A 27,059-nucleotide genomic window follows, 5' to 3' on the forward strand; every position below is an offset into this window, starting at 1 on the left:
TCATCGGATGAATGAATAAAGAAGATGTGGCACATATATACAATGGAATATTACTCAGCCATAAAAGGAAACGAAATTGAGTTATTGGTAGTGAGGTGGATAGACCTAGAGTCTGTCATACAGAGTGAAGTAAGTCAGAAAGAGAAAGACAAATACCATATGCTAACACATATATATGGAATCTAAGAAAAAAAAAGTCATGAAGAACCTAGGGGTAAGACAGGAACAAAGACACAGACCTACTAGAGAATGGACTTGAGGATATGGGGAGGGGGAAGGGTTAAGCTGTGACAAAGCGAGAGAGTGGCATGGACATATATACACTACCAAACGTAAAACAGATAGCTAGTGGGAAGCAGCCGCATAGCACAGGGAGATCAGCTCGGTGCTTTGTGACCACCTAGAGGGGTGGGATAGGGAGGCTGGGAGGGAGGGAGACGCAAGAGGGAAGAGATATGGGAACATATGTGTACGTGTAACTGATTCACTTTGTTATAAAGTAGAAAATGTCACACCATTGTAAAGCAATTATACTCCAATAAAAGAAAATAACAGTCAATAGGAACAGTCATTTGAATTTTAAAAGAATGACTTGGATGGAAGCATGGAAAATGTAGTGAGATGGAGGAGAGACACCAGAGGCAGGGAGATCAATGACAGGGCTTAACGACCAATTGGACACAGGAGGCGAAGAAGAGAGAGGAATTTAATAAACTGGGACTTTTCTGATAACCTATATAGCATAGCATATTTTGTCATTCACTATCCCTTTACTCTGCTTTATTTTTTCCCCATAGAGCTTGACACTAACACACACACACACACAACACCCCTGTGTGTTTTAGCTATTGCCCATTTCACCAGTACAATATAAGATTCATAAGGAAAGGGATTTCGCTGTGTTTACTGTTATATCCCCAGTGCCGACCACCAAAAACTACTTATGAAAGGATGAATTAAATGGCTAACTTAAGAGAATAAGTGACTTGCAATATCATTACCTAGGATAGGAAATATAGAAGGAATGGCAGGGTTGTGAGACTTGTGACAGATTCAGTTTGAGGCATGATGATTTTGAGGTGGAACTTCGAGGTGGAATATATGGTCTGGAACTTGATAGAGAAGATGGGGCTACAGATTGATATTTGGAGGTCATGGGTGCTCAGGTATCAGTAAAAGAACAAATTTCTAACTGAGGAGACGTGATATACTGTGTGTGGATCTCAGAGTTTTGTGTGGCTTCTGGCCTCAGAACTATCATCTTAATTATCTGCCTCTGGTTCACAGAATTTGTAGGTATGCTTTACAGATGTTAAGGCCATTGGGAATGCTGTTCCTGTGGCCACACCTAACACATACCTGCCTGGCTATCCCTGTCTACTCTGTCATTGACTCCAGTTTACTTTGGAGGTGACAACTTATATATACATTTTCAATTCTTTGGACAGTTTTAATATTGTTGGCTGAGCATGTCTGCTTTCTTCCCATAAGCCACTTGAAATAACTGCTCCACTCCCTAAACACAAAACACACACAAACACACACACATGCATGTGATAAACCTAGAAACTAACAATGAATACAACAGGAATAAGTAATTTGAAAACTCATAAAAGAGGTAATGGCAATGAAGATGTTCTACAGTTCAGTATTTAAGACTATTTGGCAGGCAGTCATGACATTCCTTATTATTGAGTGTCAACTACTAGAGGTCACATATTTTTGTTCCTTAAAAGAGCAAGGGCATAATGGCCTGTAATAAGTATAACCCATGTCATCTCCCTTCTCATTTCCCAATGTCACTTTAATTAAAAATTACCTGGATGCGATAAGACAGCTCTCAATTTGACTGCCATTCTGCATGTATCTTGAGTCCTCACACTTTTCACAGCAATTTGATGTTTCACATGTTTCATGAGAAAAATAAACTATAGTATAATTTACTCCATTGGTTTTTAAGCAAATCTGAAGGATACAGTGTAGTAACCAGCATTAACAGTTGGATACAGAGTATATCAAACATAATATTTGTTATAGGCTAAGACTCATCTGTCAAGGTTCAAATTGGATGAATTGTATTATTCAGTTATTAGATACTTTCATTACATTTCATTTAAAATGTAATTATTGTTTCTATGGCCATCAAAATATACTTTCCCAATGACCTTCATTCAGGGTTGTGCTCCTTTCAGGAAATGTTGCGACTTTAGGATAGCCACCTCTGTACTTAGAACCATAGTAGTTCTGAATCAGACACCTCTGACTGTGTTAACTGACTCCTTCCTTCAAAAGACATGGCTTAACTCCTAGACTGTGCCCCCTCCAGCACCACTTTTGCTGCATTTGTCAGACTGGCTGAAGTCTGAGTTAAAGGTCCAGGCTTGGAGTCTCACATGCTGTTTCCCTCCCTAACTTCTGGGTTTGGATGAAATGCTACATCATGCAGAATGGAATCTAGCCTCCTGAGTGGCCACTGAAAGGCTTGATGACACCACACAGTAACGTGGTGAGTTAGCTTTCTGTGGGGGTGAACCTCGACTTACAGGAAATAGGAGATGGGGGTGGGGGGTGGGAAGTCAGGCAGGTAGCATCTTCCTACCATGGAATAGTCTGAGATGGAATTCTTTCTTGCAGCCCTTCTGGAAGAGTCCAATGTGCCAAGCAATGACCAGCCTTTTTTTTTTTTTCTTTTTTTGAAGTTTTGTATTAAGTGGTAGCCAGTCTAGTAACACACTGTATCACTTTTCCTTAGTTATTTTTCCCCTCGCACTCACTGTTTTCAATTTTCACCTCCTGTTATGCACTGAATTGTGTCCCCTGCCCCAGTCCTAAATTCATAGGTTGAAGCCCTATGACCAATGTGACTATATTTAGAGATAGGCCCTTTAGGGAGGTAAGGTTAAATGAAGTTATAAGGGTGGGTCCCTAATCCAGTAGGGTTGGTGGCCTTTTATGATGAGGAAGGACAGAGCAGCCAAGATAGCAAAATAGAAAGACCCTGAGCTTACTTCCTCTCACAAGCACACAAAAATCACAACTATCTGCAGAAAAATCATCAATGCAAAAGCCCATCAGAAAAGATCTTCTACAATTAAAGACATAAAGAAGGAACCATGGGACCTCCCTGGTGGGGCAGTGGTTAAGAATCCACCTGCCAATGCAGGAGACACAGGTCCAAGCCCTGGTCCAGGAAGATCCCACATGCCGTGGAGCAACTAAGCCCATGCAACACAACTACTGAGCCTGTGCTCTAGAGCCCATGAGCCACAACTACTAAAGCCCGCACACCTAGAGCCTGTGCTCCACAACGAGAAGCCACCACAATGAGAAGCCTGCACACTGCAACGAAGAGTAGCCCCTGCTTGCTGTGACTAGAGAAAGCCCGCACACAGCAACGAAGACCCAACACAGCCAAAAATAAATAAAAGAAATTTAAAAAAATAAAAGAAGGAACCACAATGACACAGGTAGGAGGGGTGGACTCACGATATAATTAAATCTCATTCCCTCTGTGTGGGCAACTCACAAACTGGAGAATAATAATATTGCAGAGGTTCTTCAATGGGAGTGAGAGTTCTGAGCCCCATGTCAAGCTCTCCATGTCAGGTCCAGCACCAGGAAGAAGAGCCCCCAGAGCATTTGGCTTTGAAGGCCAGGGGGGCTTAATTGCAGGAGCCCCACAGGACTAGGGGAAATAGAGACTTCACTCTTAAAGGGGGCATGCAAAATCTCATATGCACTGGGACCCAGGGCTAGGTAATTTGATAGAAGCCTGGGCCAGACCTACCTGCTGGTCTTGGACAGTTTTCTAGAGAGGCAGGGAGCAGCTATGGCTCACCCTGGGGACATAGACACTGGTGGAAGACATACTGGGGGACATTCAAACACCTGAACACTGATGTTGGTGGCTAACATCTTGGTTCATTAATGCCAAGACCTGGCCCCACCCAACAGCCTATAGGCACAAGTGCTGGGGACACCTCAGGCCAAATAACTAACTGGGTGGGGACACAGCACTAACCATCAGCAGATAGGCTGCCTAAAGACTTCCTGAGCCCACAGCCATCTCTAGAAATACCCTTAGACATGACCCTGCCCATCAGTGGGCCAAGATCCAACTCCACCCACCAGTGGGCAGGCATCGGCCTTCCTACCAGCAAGTCTGCACTAGCCTCTAGGCCAGCTTCACTCAGAGGGCAGACACCAGAAGCAGAAAACTATGATCCTGCAGACTGAGCCTACCAGCAGCAAGCCAGAGCCTACCCTGGAACCAGCTGAATGCCGGCCCTGCCCATTAGCAGGTCAGTGCAATCTTTGGAACATCCTGGACCCCATACACAGCTGTGTCAGGAACTTTCCCCCTCCCAACAATCTGAAACAAGCTCTGCGATCCCCAGGCCTGCAGCCAGACTCCAGGAGCCAGATCTGCCTGCAAGTAGTTTGGCACTAACTGCAGGATCTGGCTTCATCTGCAAGTGGGTGAGCAACCACCCCAGTCTTTTGGACCCTGACTCTGCCCACCACTGAGCAAACACTAGCCCTGGGACCCCCTAGGGTTCTGCAACCAGCTGCCTTGTAACCAGGCACCACTAAACAGCAGCCAACAGCATCCACAGAAGGCAGGGTCTGGCAACCAACTGGACTAGGGGCCAACCAAACCTACCAGCCCGCCCACAGAGTCAGCCTAACACAACAGAAGGACCCATGCAGCCCTCTTAGGGGGAACCACCAAGCATATAGCTTGGGTAATGAGATGGGAGTGCACTGCTGGGATGCATAGGACATCTCCTATAAAAGGCCACTTCTCCAAGGTTGAGAAACGTGACTAACCTACCACATACATAAAATACAAATAGCAACTTAGAAAAAATGAGGTGACAGAGGAATATGTTTCAGACAAAGGAATAAGATAAAACCTCAGAAGAAGAACCAAGTGAAGTGGAGATAGGCAATCTACCCGAGAAAGAGTTCAGAGTAATGGGCCCACAAAGCCTACATAGGGAGCACTCCTAGAGCATATAGCTCTGGTGACCAGAGAGGAGTGCACTGCTGAAATGCATAGGACATCTCCTAAAAATGTCCACTCATCAAAGACTGGGAAAAGTAACCAACCTACCAGAAATAAAAACAGAGAATTAAGCAAAATGAGGCAACAGAGAAATATGTTCCAAACAAAGGAATAAGATAAAACACCAGAAGAAGAATTAAGAGAAATGGAGCTAGGTAATCAACACAATAAAAAGTTCAAAAGTACTGATCATAAAGATGTTCGAGGGACTTCCCTGGTGGTCCAGTGGTTAAAACTCCACACTTCCACTGCAGAGTGCACAGGTTCGATCCCTAGTCGGGGAACTAAGATCCCACATGCCACATGAGATAGGCAAAAAAAAAAAGAAAAAAAGAAAGATGCTCGAAGAACTTGGGAGAAGAATAAACAAATACAGTGAGAAGTTTAACAAAAAGGAAAAATAAAGAAAGATGAAATGGAGCTTAAGAATACAATAAGTGAGGGCTTCCCTGGTGGCGCAGTGGTTGAGAGTCCGCCTGCCGATGCAGGGGACACGGGTTCATGCCCCGGGCTGGGATGATCCCACATTCCGTGGAGTGGCTGGGCCCGTGAGCCATGGCCGCTGAGCCTGCGCGTCCGGAGCCTGTGCTCCGCAACGGGAGAGGCCACAACAGTGAGAGGCCCGTGTACTGCACACACACACACACTCACAAAAAAAAAAGAATATAATAAGTGAAATAAAAAATACACTAGAAAGAATAAAAGTAGATTAGATGATACAGAGGAATGGATCAAACTAAAAAAGAGAGTAGTTGAAATCACTTGAACTGAACAGAAAAAAAGACAAATGAGTAAAAAGAGATGAGGACAGCTTAAGAGACCTCTGGTACAACATCAGGCATACTAACATTCACATTATAGGGGTCCCAGAAGGAGGAGAGAGAAAGGGGCAGATAACATATTTGAAGACATAACAGCTGAAAACTTCCCTAACCTGGGAAAGGAAACAGACGTTTGGGTCCAGAAATCACAGAGTCCCAAACAGGATCAACTGAAAGAGGACCATACTAAGATACACTGTAATTAAAATGGCAGAAATTAAAGAGAGAATATTACAAATAGCAAGAGAAAAACAACAAATTACATACAAGGGAACTCCCCTAAGAGTATCAAGTGACTTTTCAGCAGAAACTCTGCAGGCCAGAAGGGAGTGATATGATATATTTAAAGTGATGAAACAAAAAACCTATGACCAAGAATACTCTACCCCTCAAGGCTATCATTCAGATTTGAAAGAGAGATCAAAAGTTTTACAGACAAGCAAAAGCTAAAAGCGTTCATCACCTTGAAACAGCCTTACAAAAAATGTTAAAGGGACTTCTCTAAGCAGGAAAGAAAAGGCCACAACTAGAAACATGAAAATTATGAAAGGAAAAATCTCATTGGTAATGGCAAATATACAGTAGTGGTAGTAAATCAATTACTTATGAAGCTAGTAGGAACGTTAAAAGACAAAGTAGTAAAATCGTCTATATCCACAATAAGTAGTTAAGGAATACACAAAACAAAAGGATGTAAAACATGATGTCAAAAACAGTAAACATGAGGACTGGGAGTAAAAATCCCAGGTTTTAAAAATGTGTTTGAACTTGAGAGACTGGCAACTTAAAACAATCAGGTAGATATATAGATTGCTATCTATAAACCTCATGGTAACCACAAATCAAAAATCTATAATAATACACACACCAAAAAAAGGGAAAGAAATCCAAACATAACTCTAAAGATAGTCATCAAATCACAAGGAAAGAGAGCAAAAGAAGAAGAAAGGAACAAAAAAGAATTACAAAAATAACCCCCATACAATTAACAAAATTGCAATAAGTACATACCTATCAATAATCACTTTACATGTAAATGGACTAAATGCTCCAGTCAAAAGACAGAGTGGCTGAACAGATACAAAACAAGACGCAAATATATGTTCTCTACAAGAGATCTAAAGACACACACGAACTGAAAGTGAGGGAATGAAGAAAGCTATTTCATGCAAATGGAAACAAAAAGGAAGCCAGGGTGTAGCAATACTTATAACAGACAAAATAGATCGTAAAAAGAGACAAAGAAGGGCATTACAGAATGATAAAAGGATCAATCCAAAAAGAAAATATGATAATTTAAAATATATATGCACCCAACATAAGAGTACCTAAATACATAAACCAAATATGACCACCTAAATACATAAACCAAATATTAACAGATATAAAAAGAGAAATTGACAAATAACACAGTAATAGTGGGGGAATTTAAAACCCTGCTTACATCAATGGACAGATCATCTAGATAGAAAATCAAAAAGGAAACACTGACCTAAAACAGCACATTAGACCAAGTGAACTTAACAAGTATACATAGAACATTCCATCCAAAAGCAGCAGAATACACATTCTTTTCAAGTGTCCATGTAATGTTCTCCAGGATAGGTCATATTGTAGGGCACAAAACAAGTCTAAGTTTAAAAAGATTGACATCCTATCAAGCAACTTTTCTGACCACACCACTGTGAGACTAGAAATCAACTACAAGAAAAAAGACTGCAAAAGACATAAACATGTGGAGGCTAAATAATACACTACTAAACAACCAACTTGTCACTGAAGAAACTGAAGATGACACAACCTGATGGAAAGATATATCATGCTCATGGACTGGGAGAATTAATATTGTTAAAAATGACCATACTACCCAAGGAAATCTACAGATTCAATGCAATCGCTATCAAAATACTAATGGCATTTTTCACAGAACTAGAACAAATAATTTTAAAATTTGTCTGGAAACACAAAAGACTCCAAATAGCCAAAACAATATTGAGAAAGAAGAACAAAGCTGGAGAGATCACAATCCCTGATTTCAAACTATACTACAAAGCTACAGTAATCCAAACAGCATGATACTGGCACAAAAACAGACATATAGATTAGTGGAAAAGAAAAGACAGCCCAGAAATAAACCCACAGTTATATGGGCAATTAACCTAAAACAAAGGAGGAAAGAATATACAATGGGGAAAAGACAGTCTCTTCAATAAATGGTGTTGGGAAAACTGGTCAGTTACATGCAAAAGAAGCAAACTGGACAACTCACACCACGCACAAAAGTAAACTCAAATGCATTAAAGATATAAATGTAAGACCTGTAACCATACAACTTCTAAAAGAAAACATAAGAAGTATACTCTTTGACATTGGTCTTAGTAATATTTTTTTTTGAATATGTCTCCACAGGCAAGGGAAACAAAAGCAAAAATAAACAAATGGGACTACATCAAATTAAAAAATCTGCACATAGGAAACTATCAACTAAATGAAAAAGCTGCCTACTAAATGGGAGAAGATATTTGCAAATGACATACAGTAAGTCCCCTACATACAAACCTTCACGTTTTGAACTTTCAAAGGTGTGAATGTGCGTTCCATCAACGTCAGGCATGAGTGAAATTGCAGCTTGCCCTCAGTCTTCTATTGCTGAAGATCTTTCAGCTCTACCCTCTCCCACCTCCTCTCCCTCCCCCAGTCAGTAACTCTTCTTGCCTGTTCCCTCAATGCCAGCTGTTGTACTGTACTACTGTACTTTTCAAGGAACCATACTGTAAGATTAAAAATGTTTTATTTTTTGTGTTTGTTTTTTATGTATTATTTGTGTGAAAGGTACTATAAACCTATTATAGTACAATACTATATAGCCGATTGTGGTAGTTGGGTACCTAGGCTAATATTGCTGGACTTACGAACAAACTGGGCTTATGAATGCACTCTCAGAAAGGAGCTTGTCTGTAAGTAGGGGACTTACTGTAGCTGATAAGGGGTTGATAGCTAAAGAATTCATACAACTCAACATCAAACAAAAAACCAATTAAAAAATGGACAGAGGATCTGAGTAGACATTTTTCCAAAGAAAATATGCAGATGGCCAACAGACACATGAAAAGATGCTCAACAGCACTAATCATCGGGGAAATGCAAACCAAAATCGCAATGAAATATCCCCTTTATATCTGTCAGAATGACTATTATCAAAAGACAAGTAACACGTATTGGCAAGGATTGGAAAAAAGAACCCTTGTGCACTGTTGGTAGGAATGTAAATTGGTGTAGCCACTATGGAAAACATTACGGAAATTGCTCAAAAACTTAAAAATAGAACTACCATATGATCCAGTAATTCCACTTCTGGATATTTATCCAAAGAAAATAAAAACAGTAATTAGAAAAGATATATGCAACCCTATGTTCATAGCAGCATCATTTACAATAGCTAAGATATGGGAGCAACCTAAGTTTCCATCCACAGATGAATGGATACACACACACACACACACACACACACACACACACACAGTGGAATATTACTCAGCCATAAAAAGAATGAAACCTTGCCATTTGTGACAACATGGATGGCCTAGAGGGTATTATGCTAAGTGAAATAAGTCAGAGAAAGACAAATTATGATATCACTCACATGTGGAATCTAAAAAACAAAAGAAATGAACAAATATAACAGAGACATAGACACAGAGAACAAACATGTCGTTGCCAAGGGGAGGAGTTGAGGGGGAGATAAGACATAGGTGAGGGAGACTGAGGCACACATTTCTAGTTACAGAATAAGTGAGTCATGGGTATGAAATGTACAGTGTGGGGAAAATAGTAAACAATTAATTATGTAATATCTTTGTATGGGGACAGATGGTAACTAGACTTATCGTGGTGATCAATTTGAAATGTTTAGAAATATTGATTCACTATGTTATACATCAGGAATTAACATAGTTTTGTAGGTCAATTATACTTCAAAAGCAAACAGACTCATGGAAAAAGAGATCAGATTTGTGGTTACTAGAGACACGGGTGTGGGTGGGACATTGGGTGAAGGCAGTCAAAAGGTACAAAACTTCCAGTCATATGATAAATAAGTACTAGAGATGTAATGTACAACATGATAAAGATAATTAACACTGCTGTACTATACATATGAAAGTTGTTAAGAGAGTAATCCTAAGAGTTCTCATCATAAGGAAAAAGTTTTTTCCCCTATTTCTTTAATTTTGTGTTGATATGAGATGATGGATGCTCACTAAACATGATAATCATTTCATGATGTACATAAGTCAAATCACTATGCTAGACACCTAAACTTATACAGTACTGTATGTCATTTATATCTCAATACAACTGGAAAAAAATTAAATTCTAAAAAACTTGCTTGTATTAGTCAATATTGTGTAGGTTAGCATTCTCCAAGTGTGGTCTGGGGACATTTTCCCTGGGTCTATGAGGTCAATTTCAAAATCAATGACTAAATGTTATTTGCTTTTTTCATTCTCAATCTCTCATGAGTGTATTGTGGAGTTTTCCAGAATGTGATACTGCAGCTCTTTGAATGCAGAAGCAGACCCCAAAACCCAGCTTTACTCTGCTTAGCCAGACATTAAAGAGATTTGCAAAATTGAAACAGTGCTACTCTTCTCACAGTTATTTGTTTTAGAAAAAATATTTTTCATTAAGATATTACTATGCTAATGTATAATGGATTCATTTACATATTTTTAAAATTTCTCAGTTTTAATATCTAAAACAGTAAATATCAATATATAGAACCCACATAAACAAAAGTCCATTGAGGTCCTGTTTTAAAATGTAGGCTCTGTTATTACTCGGGTATGGTTAGGTCAATAGATCAGGAGATGACTGTCACTGAAAGGGAAGTCTGTTCCCGAGAGTAGGAGGCCTGCCATGTCACACAGGGCCACACAGGGCCACCGGGGAGTCAGTCAGAAGGCTGAAGGAGCGAGGGGAAAGCATGGGTGAGAGCCTTACTGTGGTTTTCGCAGAAAAAACAGGCAAGGCAGGGTAAGCAGGTTTGAATAATTTCAGCAGGCTCTTAGGTGTAGGGGTTGTCCTAGGGTTTCCTGGATCTGGCCCTGAGGTGACTAGGACAGGTGAGTACAGGCATACCTCGGAGATACTGCTGGTTTGGTTCCAGACTATTGCATTAAAGCAAATGGGGCAATAAGGCAAGCCACACGAATTTTTTGGTTTCCAGTACATATAAACATTATGTTCACACTATGCTGCAGCCTATTAAGTGTGCAATAGCATTATGTCTAAGAAAACAATGCACATACCTTAATTAAAAACTAATGCTGCTGGAAAAACGGCACCAATAGACTTGCTCAACGCAGGTTTGTCACAAGCCTTCAATTTGTAAACAATGCAGTATCTGTGAAGTGCAGTAAAACAACATATCGCTGTATTGGCCCAGAGTATAAGAGCCCTGTGAGAGCTGGAAAAAGGGGGTGCTTATGGGGGCAGAGGGGGTATGGTTTTGGATTGGTTAGCTTGCACATGAGAGGTATATTCACAAGGGAGGAGCTTGTTATCTCTAGGAATTAGCTAGTCCTCAAAGGAGCAGTCTCCCCTGTGCTAGCAAGGTCCCAGGTGCCAGAGCTTTAAGAAGACAGAAAGTAAGGAAACATAGTCAATACAGGTCCTTAATAGTTTTCAAGAGTGTAGAGATGTTCAGAGATGTTCAGAGACCAAAGAGTTTGAGGGCTTCTTGGCTCGGTAATGCACAGTAAAAAAAAAAAAAAAGGTGCCCCAAATCTCAACGTCTTACAGCAAAGAGGGTTGTTCGTTGCTCAGGTGAAGTCTTCACACTTCTGATAGGTGGCATACAGTCATCTCTGGGGATCCTTGGGGGATCTGTTCCAGGACCCCCAAAGGATATCAAACTCTACGGGTGCTCAAGTCCCTTGTATTAAATGGTGTGGTACAGTCGGCCTTCTGTAACCAAGGATATGGAACCCACAGATACAGAGGGCCTCCTATACAAAGAATATCAGAACATTAAAAAAAAAAGTCATAATTTCAGAACAAAAGAAAATCATTTAAATTGAATTACTTTAGCTTAATGAGAAACTCACTATATTATCCTTATTTGCTCAAGTTTTTATCATGAATTAGTGAGATTTCATCACTACTTAGGAAGAGTTCAGGGACTGGTGCTTGGAAATTTCTGAAATCTAGGACAATTGTAGATGGAAGTGACATGAAGGTGAGGAAAGACCTTACCTTGTTTATACGCTGAAAGGACCCAGCAGAGAGGGCGAAGATTGAACATACTGGAAAAAGAGACACCTGAGAGAACTCCTGGAGGAGGTGAACGAGCAAAGGAGGGAGTGGTCTGAAATACGATAGAGAGAGAAACCTCTCTTCCGAAAATTGGTTGGATAGGAGGAGAGGGTGCTCCTGAAGATAAGTTGAGGGAAGGAGAGAAGCTGAGAGAGTCCACCCCTAATGGCACTGATTTTCTCTATGAATCACAGGCAAGTTTACTGCTGAAGGTGAGAAGGGCAGGGGATGTTGAAGGTTTAGGCCTATTGCAGGGATTGGTGAAGGGAGCCCACGGAGCACAAACAACAGGAAATGCAGCAGAACCGAAGGCCCAGCTGAGTTCAGACCTTAAATAGTAAGAGCATGAAACACATGGTAGCCTGCCTTTCCTAACTCAGCTTCTTAGCCCCGGCATTGAACCGAGATGGGGTTGGGGTGAGTGCAGGGAACTGATGTTTACTGAAAGGCTGTGTAGGGTGATGGTTAAGAGCACGGCCTTTGAAGTCAGCTGGCCTGAGTTAAAATCCTGTCACTTTCCTATTCAGTAAAATGGAGCCAATAATAGTCTTGTGGTGCTGTTTTATGTGGGTAACTGGTTTTGTGGAGTTGTTTTGAGGGCTAAATACATGCTGTGGATTTTCTTTCCACATCCTTGCTTCTGGGGCTTAAGGGACCCACCTAGGTTTCAGGGTTTCACGATTACGTGAATATAGGACTCTTGAAAAGGGACTGTTGTGCTGCACCCCACAGGCCTGTGAGCCCAGTATTTGCCCAGCTTGAAGACCGTAGAAGGACCCCAGAATCAGTGACAGAGACGTCAGTGCTGTTAACGGATAGGAGGGTCTTACCTGTGTGAAGCGAGGTCCGGGCGTCACCCCCCGCCACCCGGTGGAGCGGACAGCGGCGTCTTCACTACCTCGGCGAGAGGGAGATTACCAGCTGCAAGGGGAAGTGACGTCAGGTTGGCTCATCGGTTACCAGGGAAACCAGCAGAGGAGCATGCCCCTCCCCACCCCTTTGATGAGCTAGCAAGGTGCGGATGTTCTGATCTAATGAGCAATCACTAGTCAGGGCCCGGGGCGAGTACATAGCCATTTTTTGAGGAGGGAAGGTCGGTCAGGTGAGTAGGATGCAGGTGAGGCAGGGACTGGTCAGTCAGGGGATGCACAGAGAGCAAGGGAACAGCCATCGCGGGGGGCCTGACCATACAGGGACAATGCAGCCCCTCTGCCCCCCCTGCCTGTTTCCTCTGAGGTTCCTCCTCCGCGGTCTTCATGATCCTTTCTGGTTGTGGTGGGAAACAGAAGGCAGGTATACCTGGGTCTCCCCTGTTTTGTTTCCAAAGGGCCTTATCTCTAGGCCCTACTTTCTTCAGGCCTTTAGTTTTATATCTCAGTTACCTGTTTTAGAAGTAAACTACACCCTGCCTCTTATTTGCGTTTCACTCTCATAATCCTAGTCCACCTATTCATCCACTTGCCCTCCACAGAAGTACCTCTGGATCGCAGGGAGAGGTCACATATGTGGAAGAGGCAAAAGATAAAAGCATAAAAATATGTTTTAGAAAATCTCTTCTTACCTACTAACTCTCTTACTTCTCCTGTGGGTAGATGTTTTCATCCCCCTAAAATACCCCGCGCTGGTGCTCAGAGGGACCCGTAGTGTACGTGGGCAGGGTAACTTACACAGCTCGTCACTGTGTAAAAGCTGGTAATAAACAATTCTACGCCTGTGCTCTTCCACCTGGCGCTCTGCGCTGCCTCAAACAGAGGGCTGCACTGGTCCCGTGGGGGCCTGAGGGCTGGAGCATCGGAGGACTGGGGAGAGGGAGTCGCAGGTGCTGGTGAGAGAGTACAGAGCTTAGGCAAGAAGAGAAGGAGGGGCTCTGTGCTCAGAGAAGCGGGGGCTGGCGAACAGGGAGAGAAGGAAGCCGTGGAGGAGCTGGAATCGGCAATGAGGGGATGAGCAAGTTGGGAGGGGAGAGGAGGGACGACTTCTGCAACAATGGGACGTGAAGCTGATGATTTTAAGGGGTTCACTTCCAGATGATGACGAGTAGCCACAGGAATACTGAAGAGAAGCTGAGCACCACTGGGGTGGGGGACACTAAGAAGCATGAGTTTCAGCCGTTTGAGTGAAAGTGGAAAAATAGATCTGTTGTGAGAGTCCTTTACAGATGCTTGAGGAGTGAGCTTGTGGTTGAAAACAGAGTAGGCAGGGGCCAGGGTAGCAGAGGCCCGGAGCTGGTGCAAAGGCAGGAGCCTCCCAGGAAGAGGGGCTGCAGAGGTAGAAAGAACCTTGTTTTTTAATTGTAGCATGTGGGGCTTCCCTGGTGGCGCAGTGGTTGAGAGCCCGCCTGCCGATGCAGGGTACACGGGTTTGTGCCCCGGTCCGGGAAGATCCCACATGCCGCGGAGCGGCTGCGCCCGTGAGCCATGGCCGCTGAGCCTGCGCGTCCGGAGCCTGCGCGTCCGGAGCCTGTGCTCCGCAACGGGAGAGGCCACAACAGTGAGAGGCCCGCGTACCAAAAAAAAAAAAAAAAAAAAAAAAAAATTGTAGCACGTGGCAGTTCTCATACACGACTCTGTATGGTCCTCCCAGCAATTCTGTGAGATGCATACAGGGCAGGAAACAGACTTTCTCCGCAAAAACCTGCTAAGCATCAGCACTGGGACTCAGACCAAGCCTCCTGACTTGACCCACGCTGTCTGTAGTTTCCCACGAGAGTCTTCATCCTCTGCGTACTATTCACAGTAGGAGAGCAACCTCTTAGAGAGAAAACTTATAGACTCTACACAGAAATGAAAGAACTTTTCTTCACCCTAGAGTCTGTGTTAAAAATCTTCAGGCTGTAAATTGTGAGAGAGCTGTTGGACTGTCAGGAATTGGTGCAGGTGAGGTTCTTATGGTGCCATCTAGTGTCCGTGATTGGACTTACAAAACTTTGGCTATAAGTATTCTGAAAACTAATTTATTTAAGGAAATAGCAAGTAACTGATTAATTTTGCAAAAGAATAGACATTAAAACACCTAATATTTTCCTCTCCCTGCCGGGAAGATTTATTAACCTGGCCTCTTGATCACCCTGAGAGCTAGACCAATGCAGTGAATTACTTCATTGCATAACACAGAAATTATGACCTAATGAAGTCCAAGGTTACCTTATTTTCTTTTCACAATACCAGTTGATCCAAGACCTTAAAGATCATGAAGCTTGGTGCTACAAGTGTCTGAGGCATTCAGGTCTTCATTCAGTAGAATGATGTATACAGCAGTGCTTCATAAACTGTAAAATGTTAAGCAAAAGTATTATATAGAGCTATTATTTCACACATACGATTCCATACCCTTGACACACCTCCCTTCTAAGCTTCATATTTATAAGAGTTGCCATCTAGACTTTACATCTGAAGAAGCTGAGGCTCAGATATGTTATATGACTTGCCCAAGGTCATAGAGCTAGTTTTCTCTTTGCTATACTACATTGCCACTATGACACTGATATAAGGAATTAATATGAGTTTATTCAGCAGAAATTTATTAATGCTCACTAGTGCCATCCGTTGGGTTAGGAACAAGGTATATAAAGATTTATGAGTGTTGGGAACTGAATGTTTGTGTCCAACTAAAATTCATAAGTTGAAGCCCTAGCCCCTAATGTGACATATTTGGAGGTAGGGTCTTTGTGGAAGTAAAGTTAAATGAGGTCATAAGGGTAGGGTCCTGATCCAATAGGGTTATGTCCTTAAGGATAGGAAGAGAGACCAGATCCAGATCTTGCTTTCTCTTGGCAGGCATATGTAGCAAGAAGGCAGCTGTCTGCAAGCCAGGAACAGAACCCGACCATGCTGGCACACTGATCTCACTTTCAGCTCCAGAACTGGGAGAAAATTAATTTCTGTTGTTTAAACCACCCAGTGTATGGTATTTTGTTATGGCAGCCCAGCCCAAGCCAACTAAAACAATGAAGATCTACTCCCCCTAAGCTGCTTCCAGCTTTGTTAGGGAAGTCAGCTGTCAGATAAATCACAACCCAACTTGCTGAGATAGATGTATGGACACCTCATATTTCTAAATGATTGCCTTAGAAGGAATCCTGATGAGACTAGTGGTGACAGGCTACCACAGATGTCAGACAGCTCTAAACTCAAATACATTTAAGAGATGACCTTTTACTTAGAGGCACCTTGTCATTAATAAACATGGACTTTCTCTCAGAACCCCGTGTGCCCTCTTTGCGTAGGAGATGGAATGGAGTTGCAGAGCGAGTGACTGAATGTGGCTTTGGCTTCTGGTTCAAGAACAGAACTTGTGGTCCTCAGCTGCTACATCTATAAAATGAGACAGTTTTAACTAGCTGCCATCTGAGGCAGTCATCTGAATATTTTTGCTCACTTTGTCCCTAAAAGAGTTTTGAAAAACTGTGAAACTGTTTCAAAATATTATAAAATTTGAAAGTTGACATCTAAAATTTTCCGTTAGAAATGTAGTTTTAAAGAGTGTAATTTCCATTATACTATAAATATTGACATTTTAAAATAAAATCATCACGACTCTTATGTTTCCAGTACCATCAAAATAACATATTTATTAGAAAGTCACTATCATTCATAAAAAAGACTGCATTTCACATCATTCCTTTTTCTCAATGAAATATTATTTTCATTCCATTCTCCATTCCCAGAATTTTATGTAATGCGGTATATTTTTATGTTTGAAAGTCTTTTAAAATTAAAAATTAAAATTACCTGAAAGTTTTATTATAATTATCAGTAGTTAAAATTTGAAACAATATATTATAAATTTTGATAATAATTACACATAATTAGTAAAATTTTATTGGATACATCTCTCAAAATCTATTGATGAATGTTATTTATTGTTAGAGATAGAATTTAATCTAGTTTCAATTTCTATTTTGGGGTTTTATAGATATAAGCACTCAGAGACACTGTTCTCATAAATAGATGAGAATAGTTTTATTATAGTAAAGTCCTTCAATTATTTCAACTTCTGAATTGCATGCCAAAAGTATCATAGTAATCTCTCATTAAATGTTATTTTAAATCATCAACTTTAGGTTCTCCATCAAATTTGTTGAAAGCAAAGAATTAGAAACCCCCTGAATTACAAAAGGATTGATTATCCAGTCTTTACAGTCAATCTGGGACTACTATAGGACAATCATCTCACTTATAAATACTAATTTTAAGGAAGAGTGCTAAGTAAGGCAGAGAGCAATGAGCAATGAGCATGTCACCTGGATGACCTAAGATGCTACCAATGTTTCTTACCTATACTCTGCTTGGTTCTCTCAACTCTCTCACTCAGGAGCAATGCTTTCTTTGAGTAAAATTATCAACACTCTTATAACCACACTCTACATTATATCTGAATGAACATATTGGGCAAACTGTTCCACTGAATACCAAAATACCCACTCTTAAAGAGAAGAAAAGGAAAGACACAAAGCCTGAATGCAAATTTTTGATGCCTTATATGGGAGACTTCTCCGAAAGCAGAAGTGCTATCCAATAGAAATATAATGTGAGCTATATATGTAATTTAAAATTTGTTTAAAAAGCAAAAAGAATCAGGTGAAATTAAAGTTATATGTAATGCAATATTTCCAAATATAATCATTTCAACATTCAGTCAATATAAAAAGTTAAAAATGAGGTAGTTGTACATTTTTTTTTTTTGGTACTATTCCTTGTAGTATTTTATACAAGCAGCAAATCTTAATTCATACCAGCTACATTTCAGGTGCCCAGTATCCACATGTGACTAGTGACTATTGTATTGGACAACACAGCCCTTGAGATACACACCGTAGTAAGATTTGGGATGGATAAGAGAGCAATCTTTTGTTTTTGTAAAGTAAGAATATGGTGAACGTAAGAGAAGTGGTCAGAAAGGAAAATAGTCCTATCCATGCCCTCGTACAGCTGTGAAAGGTATCTTTCACCCCAGGGCCTACGCTGCACAGCTGTATGAAGTGGCCCTGGTGTACCTCAAGAGATAGAGGTACCCCACTTTGAAGATCATTATTTTAAGATGAATTCTAGCTGCCAGGGTCTTTGGAAAATAATGCAATGATAATGAAATTATGCAGCCTTATCTTCTGGAGAAGACCTAGTCAACTATCCTCTAAAATTCTGGAGCAAGTAAAAAATCATGAGACAATGATTAGCAAAAGATCCAGAAAGCCCTTGTTACTTTGTCAGCAATATCTTGGTATGACTTTTTTAAGGTATGGTTGACAACCTACCTTATTGCAAGCAGAGAGTTTTTGGTAATAGTAGGGTGATGTTTTCCCCTCTGACTTTGATGGAGATAAGATGAGGTTATAGGAAAATCATCAACCTAACATCAGATTACTCTAGGAGGTGAAGATTTCCTATGTTAGGGCACAGAAATGACTAAGAATCTCTTCCTTACCTTTATTTTCTTAGGAAACTTCTACAGTTTGTCCCCCTAGCTCTTTCTAAATTCCAGTGTACAGTATGAATGTTGGGCTTCCTTTCCAAAGGAACCCAGATGCTTGTCCTGAAAGGTAAGTATAAAGAAGTACTCTATGATACTGTCTTAGTTGGCTTGGGCTGCCATGACAAAATACCATAGACTGGGTGGCTTAAACAACAGAAATTTATTTTCTCACAGTTCCAGAGGTTGGGAAGTATAAGATCAAGGTGCTAGCTGATTTGGTTTCTGGTGAGAGCTTTCTTCCTGGCTTTCAGATGGCTGCCTTCTGTGTCCTCCATGGTAGAGAGAGAAGTCTGGTGTCTCTTCTTTTTCTTATAAGGACACCAACCCTGTCAGATTAGGGCCCCACCCATATGACCTCATTTCACCTTCATCACCTCCTCACAGGTCCTATCTCTAAATGTCTTAGTGAATTCAAGCTGCTGTAACAAACTACCATACACTGGATGGCTTAAACAACAGAAATTTATTTCTTACAGTTCTGGAGACTGGAAGTTCAAGAGCAGGGTGCCAGTATGGTTGAGTTCTGGTAAGGAAAGTTTTCTGATTTGTAGACTGCTAACTTCTCCTTATATCTGCACCTGGCAGAGAGCAGAGAGGAAGAGCAAACTTTCTTGTGACTCTTTTTAAAAAAATTAATAAATGTATTTTTGGTATTTATAATTTTTTACTGAAATATAATCAAATTACAATGTTTCAGGTGTACAGCAGTGATTCAGTTATATATATATATATATATATATATATATATATACACACATATATATTCTTTTCCATTATAGGTTACTATAAGATATTGCACATAGTTCCCTGTGCTATACAGTAGGTCCTTGTTGTTTATGTATTCTATATATAGTAGCGTGTATCTTTTTATCCCAAATTCCTAATTTATCCATCCCTCCTGCTTTCCCCTTTGGTAAGTGTAAGTCTGTTCTCTGTGTCTGTGAATCCATATCTGTTTTGTAAATAAGTTCATTTGTATCATTTTTTAGATTCCATATATAAATGATATCATATGATATTTGTCTTTCTCTCTCTGACTTACTTCACCTAGTATGATAATCTCTAGGTCCATCTGTGTTGCTACAAATGGCATTATTTCATTCTTTTTTATGGCTGAGTAGTATTCCACTGTATAAATATACTATCTCTTCTTCATCCATTCATCTGTCATTGGGCATTTAGGTTGCTTCCATGTCTTGGCTATTGTAAATAGTGCTGCTACGAACATTGGGGTGAATGTATTTTTTTGAGTTAGAGTTTTCATCTTTTCCAGATATATGCCCAGGAGTGGGATTGCTGGATCACATGGTAACTCTATTTTTAGTTTTTAAGGAACTTTCATACTGTTCTCCACAGTGGCTGCAGCAATTTACATTCCTACCAACAGTGCACAAGGGTTCCCTTTTGTCCACACCCTCTCCAGCATTTATTATTTGTAGACTTTTTGATGATGGCCATTCTGACTGGTATGAGGTAATACCTCACTGCAGTTTTGATTTGCATTTCTCTAATTATTAGTGATGCTGAGCATCTTTTCACGTGCCTATAAATGTATGCCTTCTTTGGAGAAATGGCCAGCTGTATGTGTTCTTTGGAGAAATGTCTGTTTAGGTCTTCTTCCCATTTTTTAAAATAGATTTATTTATTTTTATTTATTTAGTTTTGGCTGTGTTGGGTCTTCATTGCTGTGTGTGGGCTTTCTCTAGTTGAGGTGAGTGGGGGCTACTCTTCATTGCGGTGCATGTGCTTCTCATTGTGGTGGCTTCTCTTGTTGCAGAGCACGGGCTCTAGGTGTGCAGGCTTCAGTATTTGTGGCACTCAGGCTCAGTAGTTGTGGCTCGCAGGCTCTAGAGTGCAGGTTCAGTAGTTGTGGTACACGGGCTTAGTTGCTCCACAGCATGTGGGATCTTCCTGGACCAGGGCTTGAACCCATGTCCCCTGCACTGGCAGGCTGATTTTTAACCACTGAGTCACCAGGGAAGTCCCTTCTGCCCATTTTTTGATTGGGTTGTTTGTTTTTTGATATTGAGCTGTATGAGCTGTTTGTATATTTTGGAGATCAATTGCTTGTTGGTTGCATTGTTTGCAAATATTTTCTCCCAGTCTGTAGGTTGTCTTTTCATTTTGTTTATGATTTCCTTTGCTGTGAAAAAGCTTTTAAGTTTAATTAGGTCCCATTTGTTTATTTTTGGTTTTGTTTCCATTACTCTAGGAGATAGACCCAAAAAAATATTGCTACGATTTATGTCAAAGAGTGTTATGTGTATATTTTCCTCTAGCAGTTACTGTACTCCAAAAACTATATGATGAAGATGACACAAACAGATGGAAAGATATACCGTGTTCTTGGATTGGAAGAATCAATATTGTTGAAATGACCATACTACCCAAAGTAATCTATAGATTCCATGCAGACCCTATCAAATTACCAATGGTGTGTTTTTGTTTTTCTGTTTTTTGTTTTTTGTTTGTGGTATGCGGGCCCCTCACTGCTGTGGCCTCTCCCATTGCAGAGCACAGGCTCCGGACACGCAGGCTCAGCAGCCATGGCTCACAGGCCCAGCCGCTCTGCGGCATGTGGGATCTTCCTGGACTGGGGCACGAACCCGTGTCCCCTGCATCGGCAGGCAGACTCCCAACCACTGCGCCACCAGGGAAGCCCACCAATGGCGTTTTTCACAGAACTGGAACAAAAAATTTTTAATTGTGTGTGGAAACAGAGAAGAAACTAAATAGCCAAAACGATCTTGAGAAAGAAGAACAGAGCTGGAGGAATCATGTGCCCTGACTTCAGACTATACTACAAAGCTACAGTAATCAAAACAGTATGGTACAAAAAAACAGACACATAAATCAATGGAACAGGATAGAAAGCCCAGAAATAAACCCATGCACTTATGGTCAATTAATCTATGACAACAGAGGCAAGAATATACAATGGAGGAAAAACAGTCTCTTCAATAAGTGGTGCTGGGAAAACTGGACAGCTACATGTAAAAGAATGAAATCAGAACATTTTCTAACACCATATATAAAAATAACTCAAAATGGATTAAAGGCCTAAATGCAAGACCAGATACTCTTGTGACTCTTATAAGGCACTAATCTCATTCATGAGGACTTTACCCTCTTGACCTCATTTGATCCTAATTACCTCCCAATGGTCCCACCTCCTAATACCATCCCATTTGCGTATAGGGTTTTAACACATGAATTTTGGGAAGACACAAATATTCAGCTCATATCACCAAATATAGTTACATTAGGGTTAGGGTTTCAACATATGAATTTGGAGGGGCCATGATTCACTCCATAGCAGATATTAAGGTACTAAGGGGTATGGAATTCCATTTTAGAAGCTCTTCAAATAATTTAAGATAATCAGCTGCCTGAATTATTTGTTTAGGATGAAATTGTTTAGCTGGAGGCAAAAGACTCATTTAATATTTTCCAGAATTCCAAGTCTTTTTATAACATCATCCTCTGTCATCTCCTTATGTATGAAATGGTTTGAATTTCATGATAAAATTTCATTATTACACACTTCTCCCAAGAAAAACTCTTGTGGACAATTTTGGGGGTTTTCAGGTAAACTATTACTAGTGCAAGATATTTTTAAATTATTTCTCCTAATTTTTTCCCTGTAGAGTTATTTCTTCTAGTCTCAGAACTGCAAAAAAATAGTAGTTCCCACCCCCAAAGTCCTATTTAAAAATAATGAGCATTCTACAATCAAGAGACATGCTGAAAAGGGGGGGGGGTCTTTCAAATAAATACACAGGTATTCCTAGAGTAGTTAATTTTTAAGTGAAACTAGTGATACTTCCTGCCAAGCTTGAGTATAGTACATGAACCTGTGAAACTAGAATAAACTAAAAAGTACCTGTGACTACTTTAGAAACTGATGTACGGAATACACTTGTAGTCTATTTTTTATAGCTGTGACAATGGGAAATTCCATAGAGTAAAAATATAGGGTGTTTTAACTTTGCTGTAAAATATGAGTTTTTGGTATTGAAGAGGGAGATATGCATCCAACTTGTACTAAGTTCCTTATAGAGAACTTAAAAAAATCAATCATTCCAACAAACAAATAAAAAGTGTAATGGCTCAGTAGTATTCTTCATGAACAGTAAATAAGGGCTGAAGTATTCAAAGAAAAGGAGCTCAGAATCTTTCATGCATTAACTATTCCAGGGAAGGCCACTGAAGAAGTAATATCAGTTTGAGATGGTTCAAAATCTGTTATCAAGTCTAAGGACTTACACATTATTATGTCACCATTTTACTTTTAGTTATCTAATTTACAAATGTTTGATTTTAAGAGGAAGCTGGAAACTAACTGGAATTGTCTCTAGCAATGTTATTATATAGGCTTGTACTTAGGCTTATAGATTTTTCTGCTATTTTTTATTCATCTTGACATAACAACAGGCTAATTGTAATTATATCACAGTTCATGGGCTTACGTTTCACAACTTCCTCTTAGAAACTCTGATTTAGTTTTTGACTTATTTAGTTTACACCCTTGCTCTCTAATAATTTAGTTCTGTAATGCTGGTTAAAAAATTTTTGGACATTCCCAATATGCACATATACATTAAAAATACACGTGTACCTTTGTGTGTATGTATTATGTATACTATAAAACACATACACAATATCAATTTTAAAGGATTAAAGATGAAATAATTAAATTTTAAATTTAAATCTTTCTATTGAAGTACAAAGTAAGAACATGATTTGACATTCTTCCTTATTTTGGAAAGTCTTGGTTTATCATTTTGTGACATGGTGATTTGAGTTTGAGTTTTTTCTAATATAATAGACTTTGGGGGGGGAATAGTTTTATATTTATAGAAAAATGGATATGATAGTACAGAGCTCCTATATACCCTGTACCCAATTTCTCCTATTACTAACATCTTACATTAGTATGGTATATTTATTACTTAATGAGCCAATTTTGATCCATTATTAACTAAAGTCCATAGTTTATTCATACTTCTTTTGTTTAACCTAATGTCTTCTTCTGTTCCAGGACCCCATCCAGAATACCACATTACATTTAGTTGTCATGTCTCCTTAGGCTCCTCTTGAGTGATAGTTTCTCAGACTTTTCTTCTTTTTGGTGGCCTTGACAGTTTTGAAGAGAACTGGTGAAGTAATTTTTAGGATGCCCCTCTAATGGAGTTTGTAATTTGTCTAGTGTTCCTCTCACTAGACTGGGGTTATGGGTTTGGAATATCAAAGAGGTGTGGTGCCCTTTGCATCCGATCATATCAAGGTTACATACCATCAATATGATTTATCACTGAGCTCAGGTCGCATTGTAACTTGGCCCATGGGTAAGTATTCATTTCTGCTAAGGTCCATCAGCAAGCCAAAACTTGTTTCTCACAAGGAGAATAGTTATTTCACAGGATGGCAGGGCTTTGCTACAAAATCCTAAAGGTTTGCATTGTGATTCAGTTATACGTACTTGCCAAAGACTCCAAATATCATCTCTATCTGCCGCTTCAAGCATCACTGGATCAACTGAATCATATGACCCAAGTGGCAAAGTAAGTTGCACAGCAGCTTGGACTGTTGCAGAGACTTCTCTTCTCTCACTTGGTTTTATGCCTCTTTTTATTTAACAGTAGGAAGGGCCAGATGTAACAACTTATCCTTCACTTAGAAGTGATATCTTGATATACTCAACTCCACTGGACCCCTAGAAATTTCACTGAGGTAGAAGGCCTCTGAATTGGGGTGGATTTATTTTCCATCCTCTGACATGCAAATATCTTACCAATATGTGTACAGTAATTGGTACTTCCTGTCTACCAGGACTAATCAGCATATCATCATCAACGTAATAGACCAGTGTGATGTTCTGTGGAAGGGGAAGGGGATTTAGTCCCTGCAGACTAAATCATGACATAGGGCTGAAGGGTTGATATAACCTGTGGTGGGACAGTGAAGGTGTGCTGCTGACCTTGCCAGTTGATTCCTTCCGGTGGTCTTTTTCAACACATATAAAGGAAAAAGCATTTGCCAGATCAATAGCTGCACACCAGGTACTGGGAAATGTGTTGATTTGCTCAACAATGAAACCACATCTGGAATAGCAGTGCAACAGGGATCATCACATAATCGGATTTACAAAAATCCAGTCATGCTCCAAGATCCATTTGTCTTCTGCACATGCCAAATAGGTGAGTTGAAAAGGGATGTGATGCGTATCACAACCTTTGCAACTTTCAAGTTCTTGATAGTGGTACTAATCTTTGCAATCCCTCCAAAAATGTGGTATTGTTTTCGTTTACATTTTTATAGGTAGCAACAGTTCTAGTGGCTTCCATTTGTCCTTTCCTACAGTAACAGCATTCACTCTACAGGTCAGGGGACCATTGTGGGGATCCTGCCAGCTGCTGAGCATGTCCATTTTTTATGCATTCCGGAACTGGGGAAATAACCACAGGTCGTGTTCAGAGACCCACTGGGCCTAATGCAAGATGAACCTGAGCTAAAATTCCACTGATAATTTGACCTTCACAAGCCCCTACTCTGATAGGTAGATACTACAGTGATATTTTGGGTTTCCATGAACTAGGTCAAAGCCACTGTCTACTAAGCCCCAAAAGTCTGGTTATTTCCTTTCCTCCAATGAACAGTCACTCTTGTTGATGGCTATAGGACCCTGTGGGGAAGGCTGGGGAAAAAATTAACACTATACATTTTTGGCACTGAAGTAGGGTCCTTCCTCAAGAAGATCTGGCCTGCCCTTCAGAGTTCTGGGTATGTAAGTTGGCTCAAGCCTGGGAACTGATTGAGGGGCTGTGACTTTCTGTTTCAGTAACACAAGTTAGGGTTTCTGTTCATAGACCCAGAACTCTTCTGCTAATCTATTTTTTGGCTGCGCTGTGCAGCTTGTGGGATTTTAGCTCCCTAAGGATTAAACCAGGGCCCTCGGCAGTAAGAGCACTGAGTCCTAACCACTGTACCACCAGGGAGTTCCCAGAACTCTTCTGCTTATAAAGACCAAGTAAGAATTTAGTAATTATCCATCTATTTCTTTTCTAGGGACACCATGATCAACTAGCCAATACCACAGGTCTCTGCGAGTCAGACAATTCTGATTACTGCTTTGGCTCAGCTGTCCATTATAGCAACCACACTGGTACCTACCTGCCACCCTGAGATCCCATCATCACCACTGCATTTAAGAATCTCAGTTTGATAACAGGTTCCATTGTAAGATACATCTGAATACAGAGAGGAGCAATTGCAGATCTCTTCAAGGGTGCTGGAACTCACTTCACAAATTACTTCTCATAGTCATGTTGATGGGTAATGTCCTCTGGACCCTCCTGAGGTGGGTGAGAAAGTCTTACATGATAAATCAACTCTAAGATTCCCATCTTCCCAAGACTTTGGAGATCTTCCTCTACAGTAACCTAGGCAGTTCTGGCACTTCAACTTCATTTAGTGTAGGCACTTTTGGGTGGAAGGAAGTCAAGTGATCAATGGTGTTTTCGCTCAGTTTCTTCTCACAGTGGGTCCATTGGGCTCTGAAAGCCATCTTGTGGTTATTTTCTTAGTTCCATGGGTACAATTGGAAGAGACATACTCCGCAAACAATCAAACAAACTTAATCTTTTTCTAACCCTTTGATGTAAAATGTATCTGCTTTGTAGGCTCTTATCAATAAATTCAGCCTAATAGTATTTTACAAGCCTTCATCTTTATCCCTGTATTAGTTTCCTAGGGCTGTTACTGCAAAGTACCACAAACTGAGAGGCTTAAAACAACAGCAATTTATTCTCACAGTTCTTGAGAGTAGATATCTGAACTCAAGTTGTCAGCAGGGCCACGCTTCTCCTGCAGGCTCTTTGGAATAACCTTTGTCTTTTCCTAGCTACCAGCAGCTCCTGTCATTTCTTGGCTTCCAACTACATCACCCCAATCTCTGTCTCCATCTTCACATGTCCTAATTCCTTCTGTGTCTATATATGTCTGCACCCTCTCTTCTTATATAAGGATACCACACATTAGATTTAGGACCCACTCTAATCCAGCAGGACCTCATTTTACCTGATTACATCTTCAAAGAACCTATTTCCAAATAAGGTCACATTGCATTTCCAGTTGGAGAATGAATTTTAGGGGACACTAGCCATCCCACTATAATCCCACACCCTTAACATCCATACAAAATTTGACTGTATATTCTCTTGTGTGCTCTGAATTTTTTTAGCATGTGTATTTTACTTTTTCAAATAAAATTAAAGCAGAAAACTCGCCACACTTCTTTACCATAAAATGCAAGTATTCTTTTCAGCCATTTTCTCCCTTTGATGCCCATTACTACATAGTCTCCCTATATTGGTTTCCTTGTC

The 27,059-nt window shown here is 40.4% G+C and overlaps 1 long non-coding RNA gene across 10 annotated transcripts in view; it reads right to left on the minus strand.

The window, feature by feature from the left end:
* Window positions 1-27,059, minus strand: part of LOC113630157 (uncharacterized) — a 58,049-nt gene that overhangs the window by 29,381 nt on the left and 1,609 nt on the right. For 4 of the 10 annotated variants that reach the window (XR_003436846.1, XR_003436841.1, XR_003436840.1 and 1 more), the window contains exons 2-5: window positions 25,849-26,030; window positions 19,150-19,253; window positions 15,348-15,472; window positions 13,035-13,125 (exon numbers count right to left, since the gene is read on the minus strand). This is a non-coding gene — a long non-coding RNA (uncharacterized LOC113630157). The remainder of the gene's footprint in view (window positions 1-13,034; window positions 13,126-15,347; window positions 15,473-19,149; window positions 19,254-25,848; window positions 26,031-27,059) is intronic. The other 6 variants (XR_003436843.1, XR_003436842.1, XR_003436844.1 and 3 more) reach the window with 3 other exon arrangements.

This window comes from Aethalodelphis obliquidens, unplaced genomic scaffold, assembly GCF_003676395.1.
Source record: "Aethalodelphis obliquidens isolate GAN/ISIS:26980383/991018 unplaced genomic scaffold, ASM367639v1 scaffold29, whole genome shotgun sequence".
Classification (NCBI taxonomy): domain Eukaryota; kingdom Metazoa; phylum Chordata; class Mammalia; order Artiodactyla; family Delphinidae; genus Aethalodelphis; species Aethalodelphis obliquidens.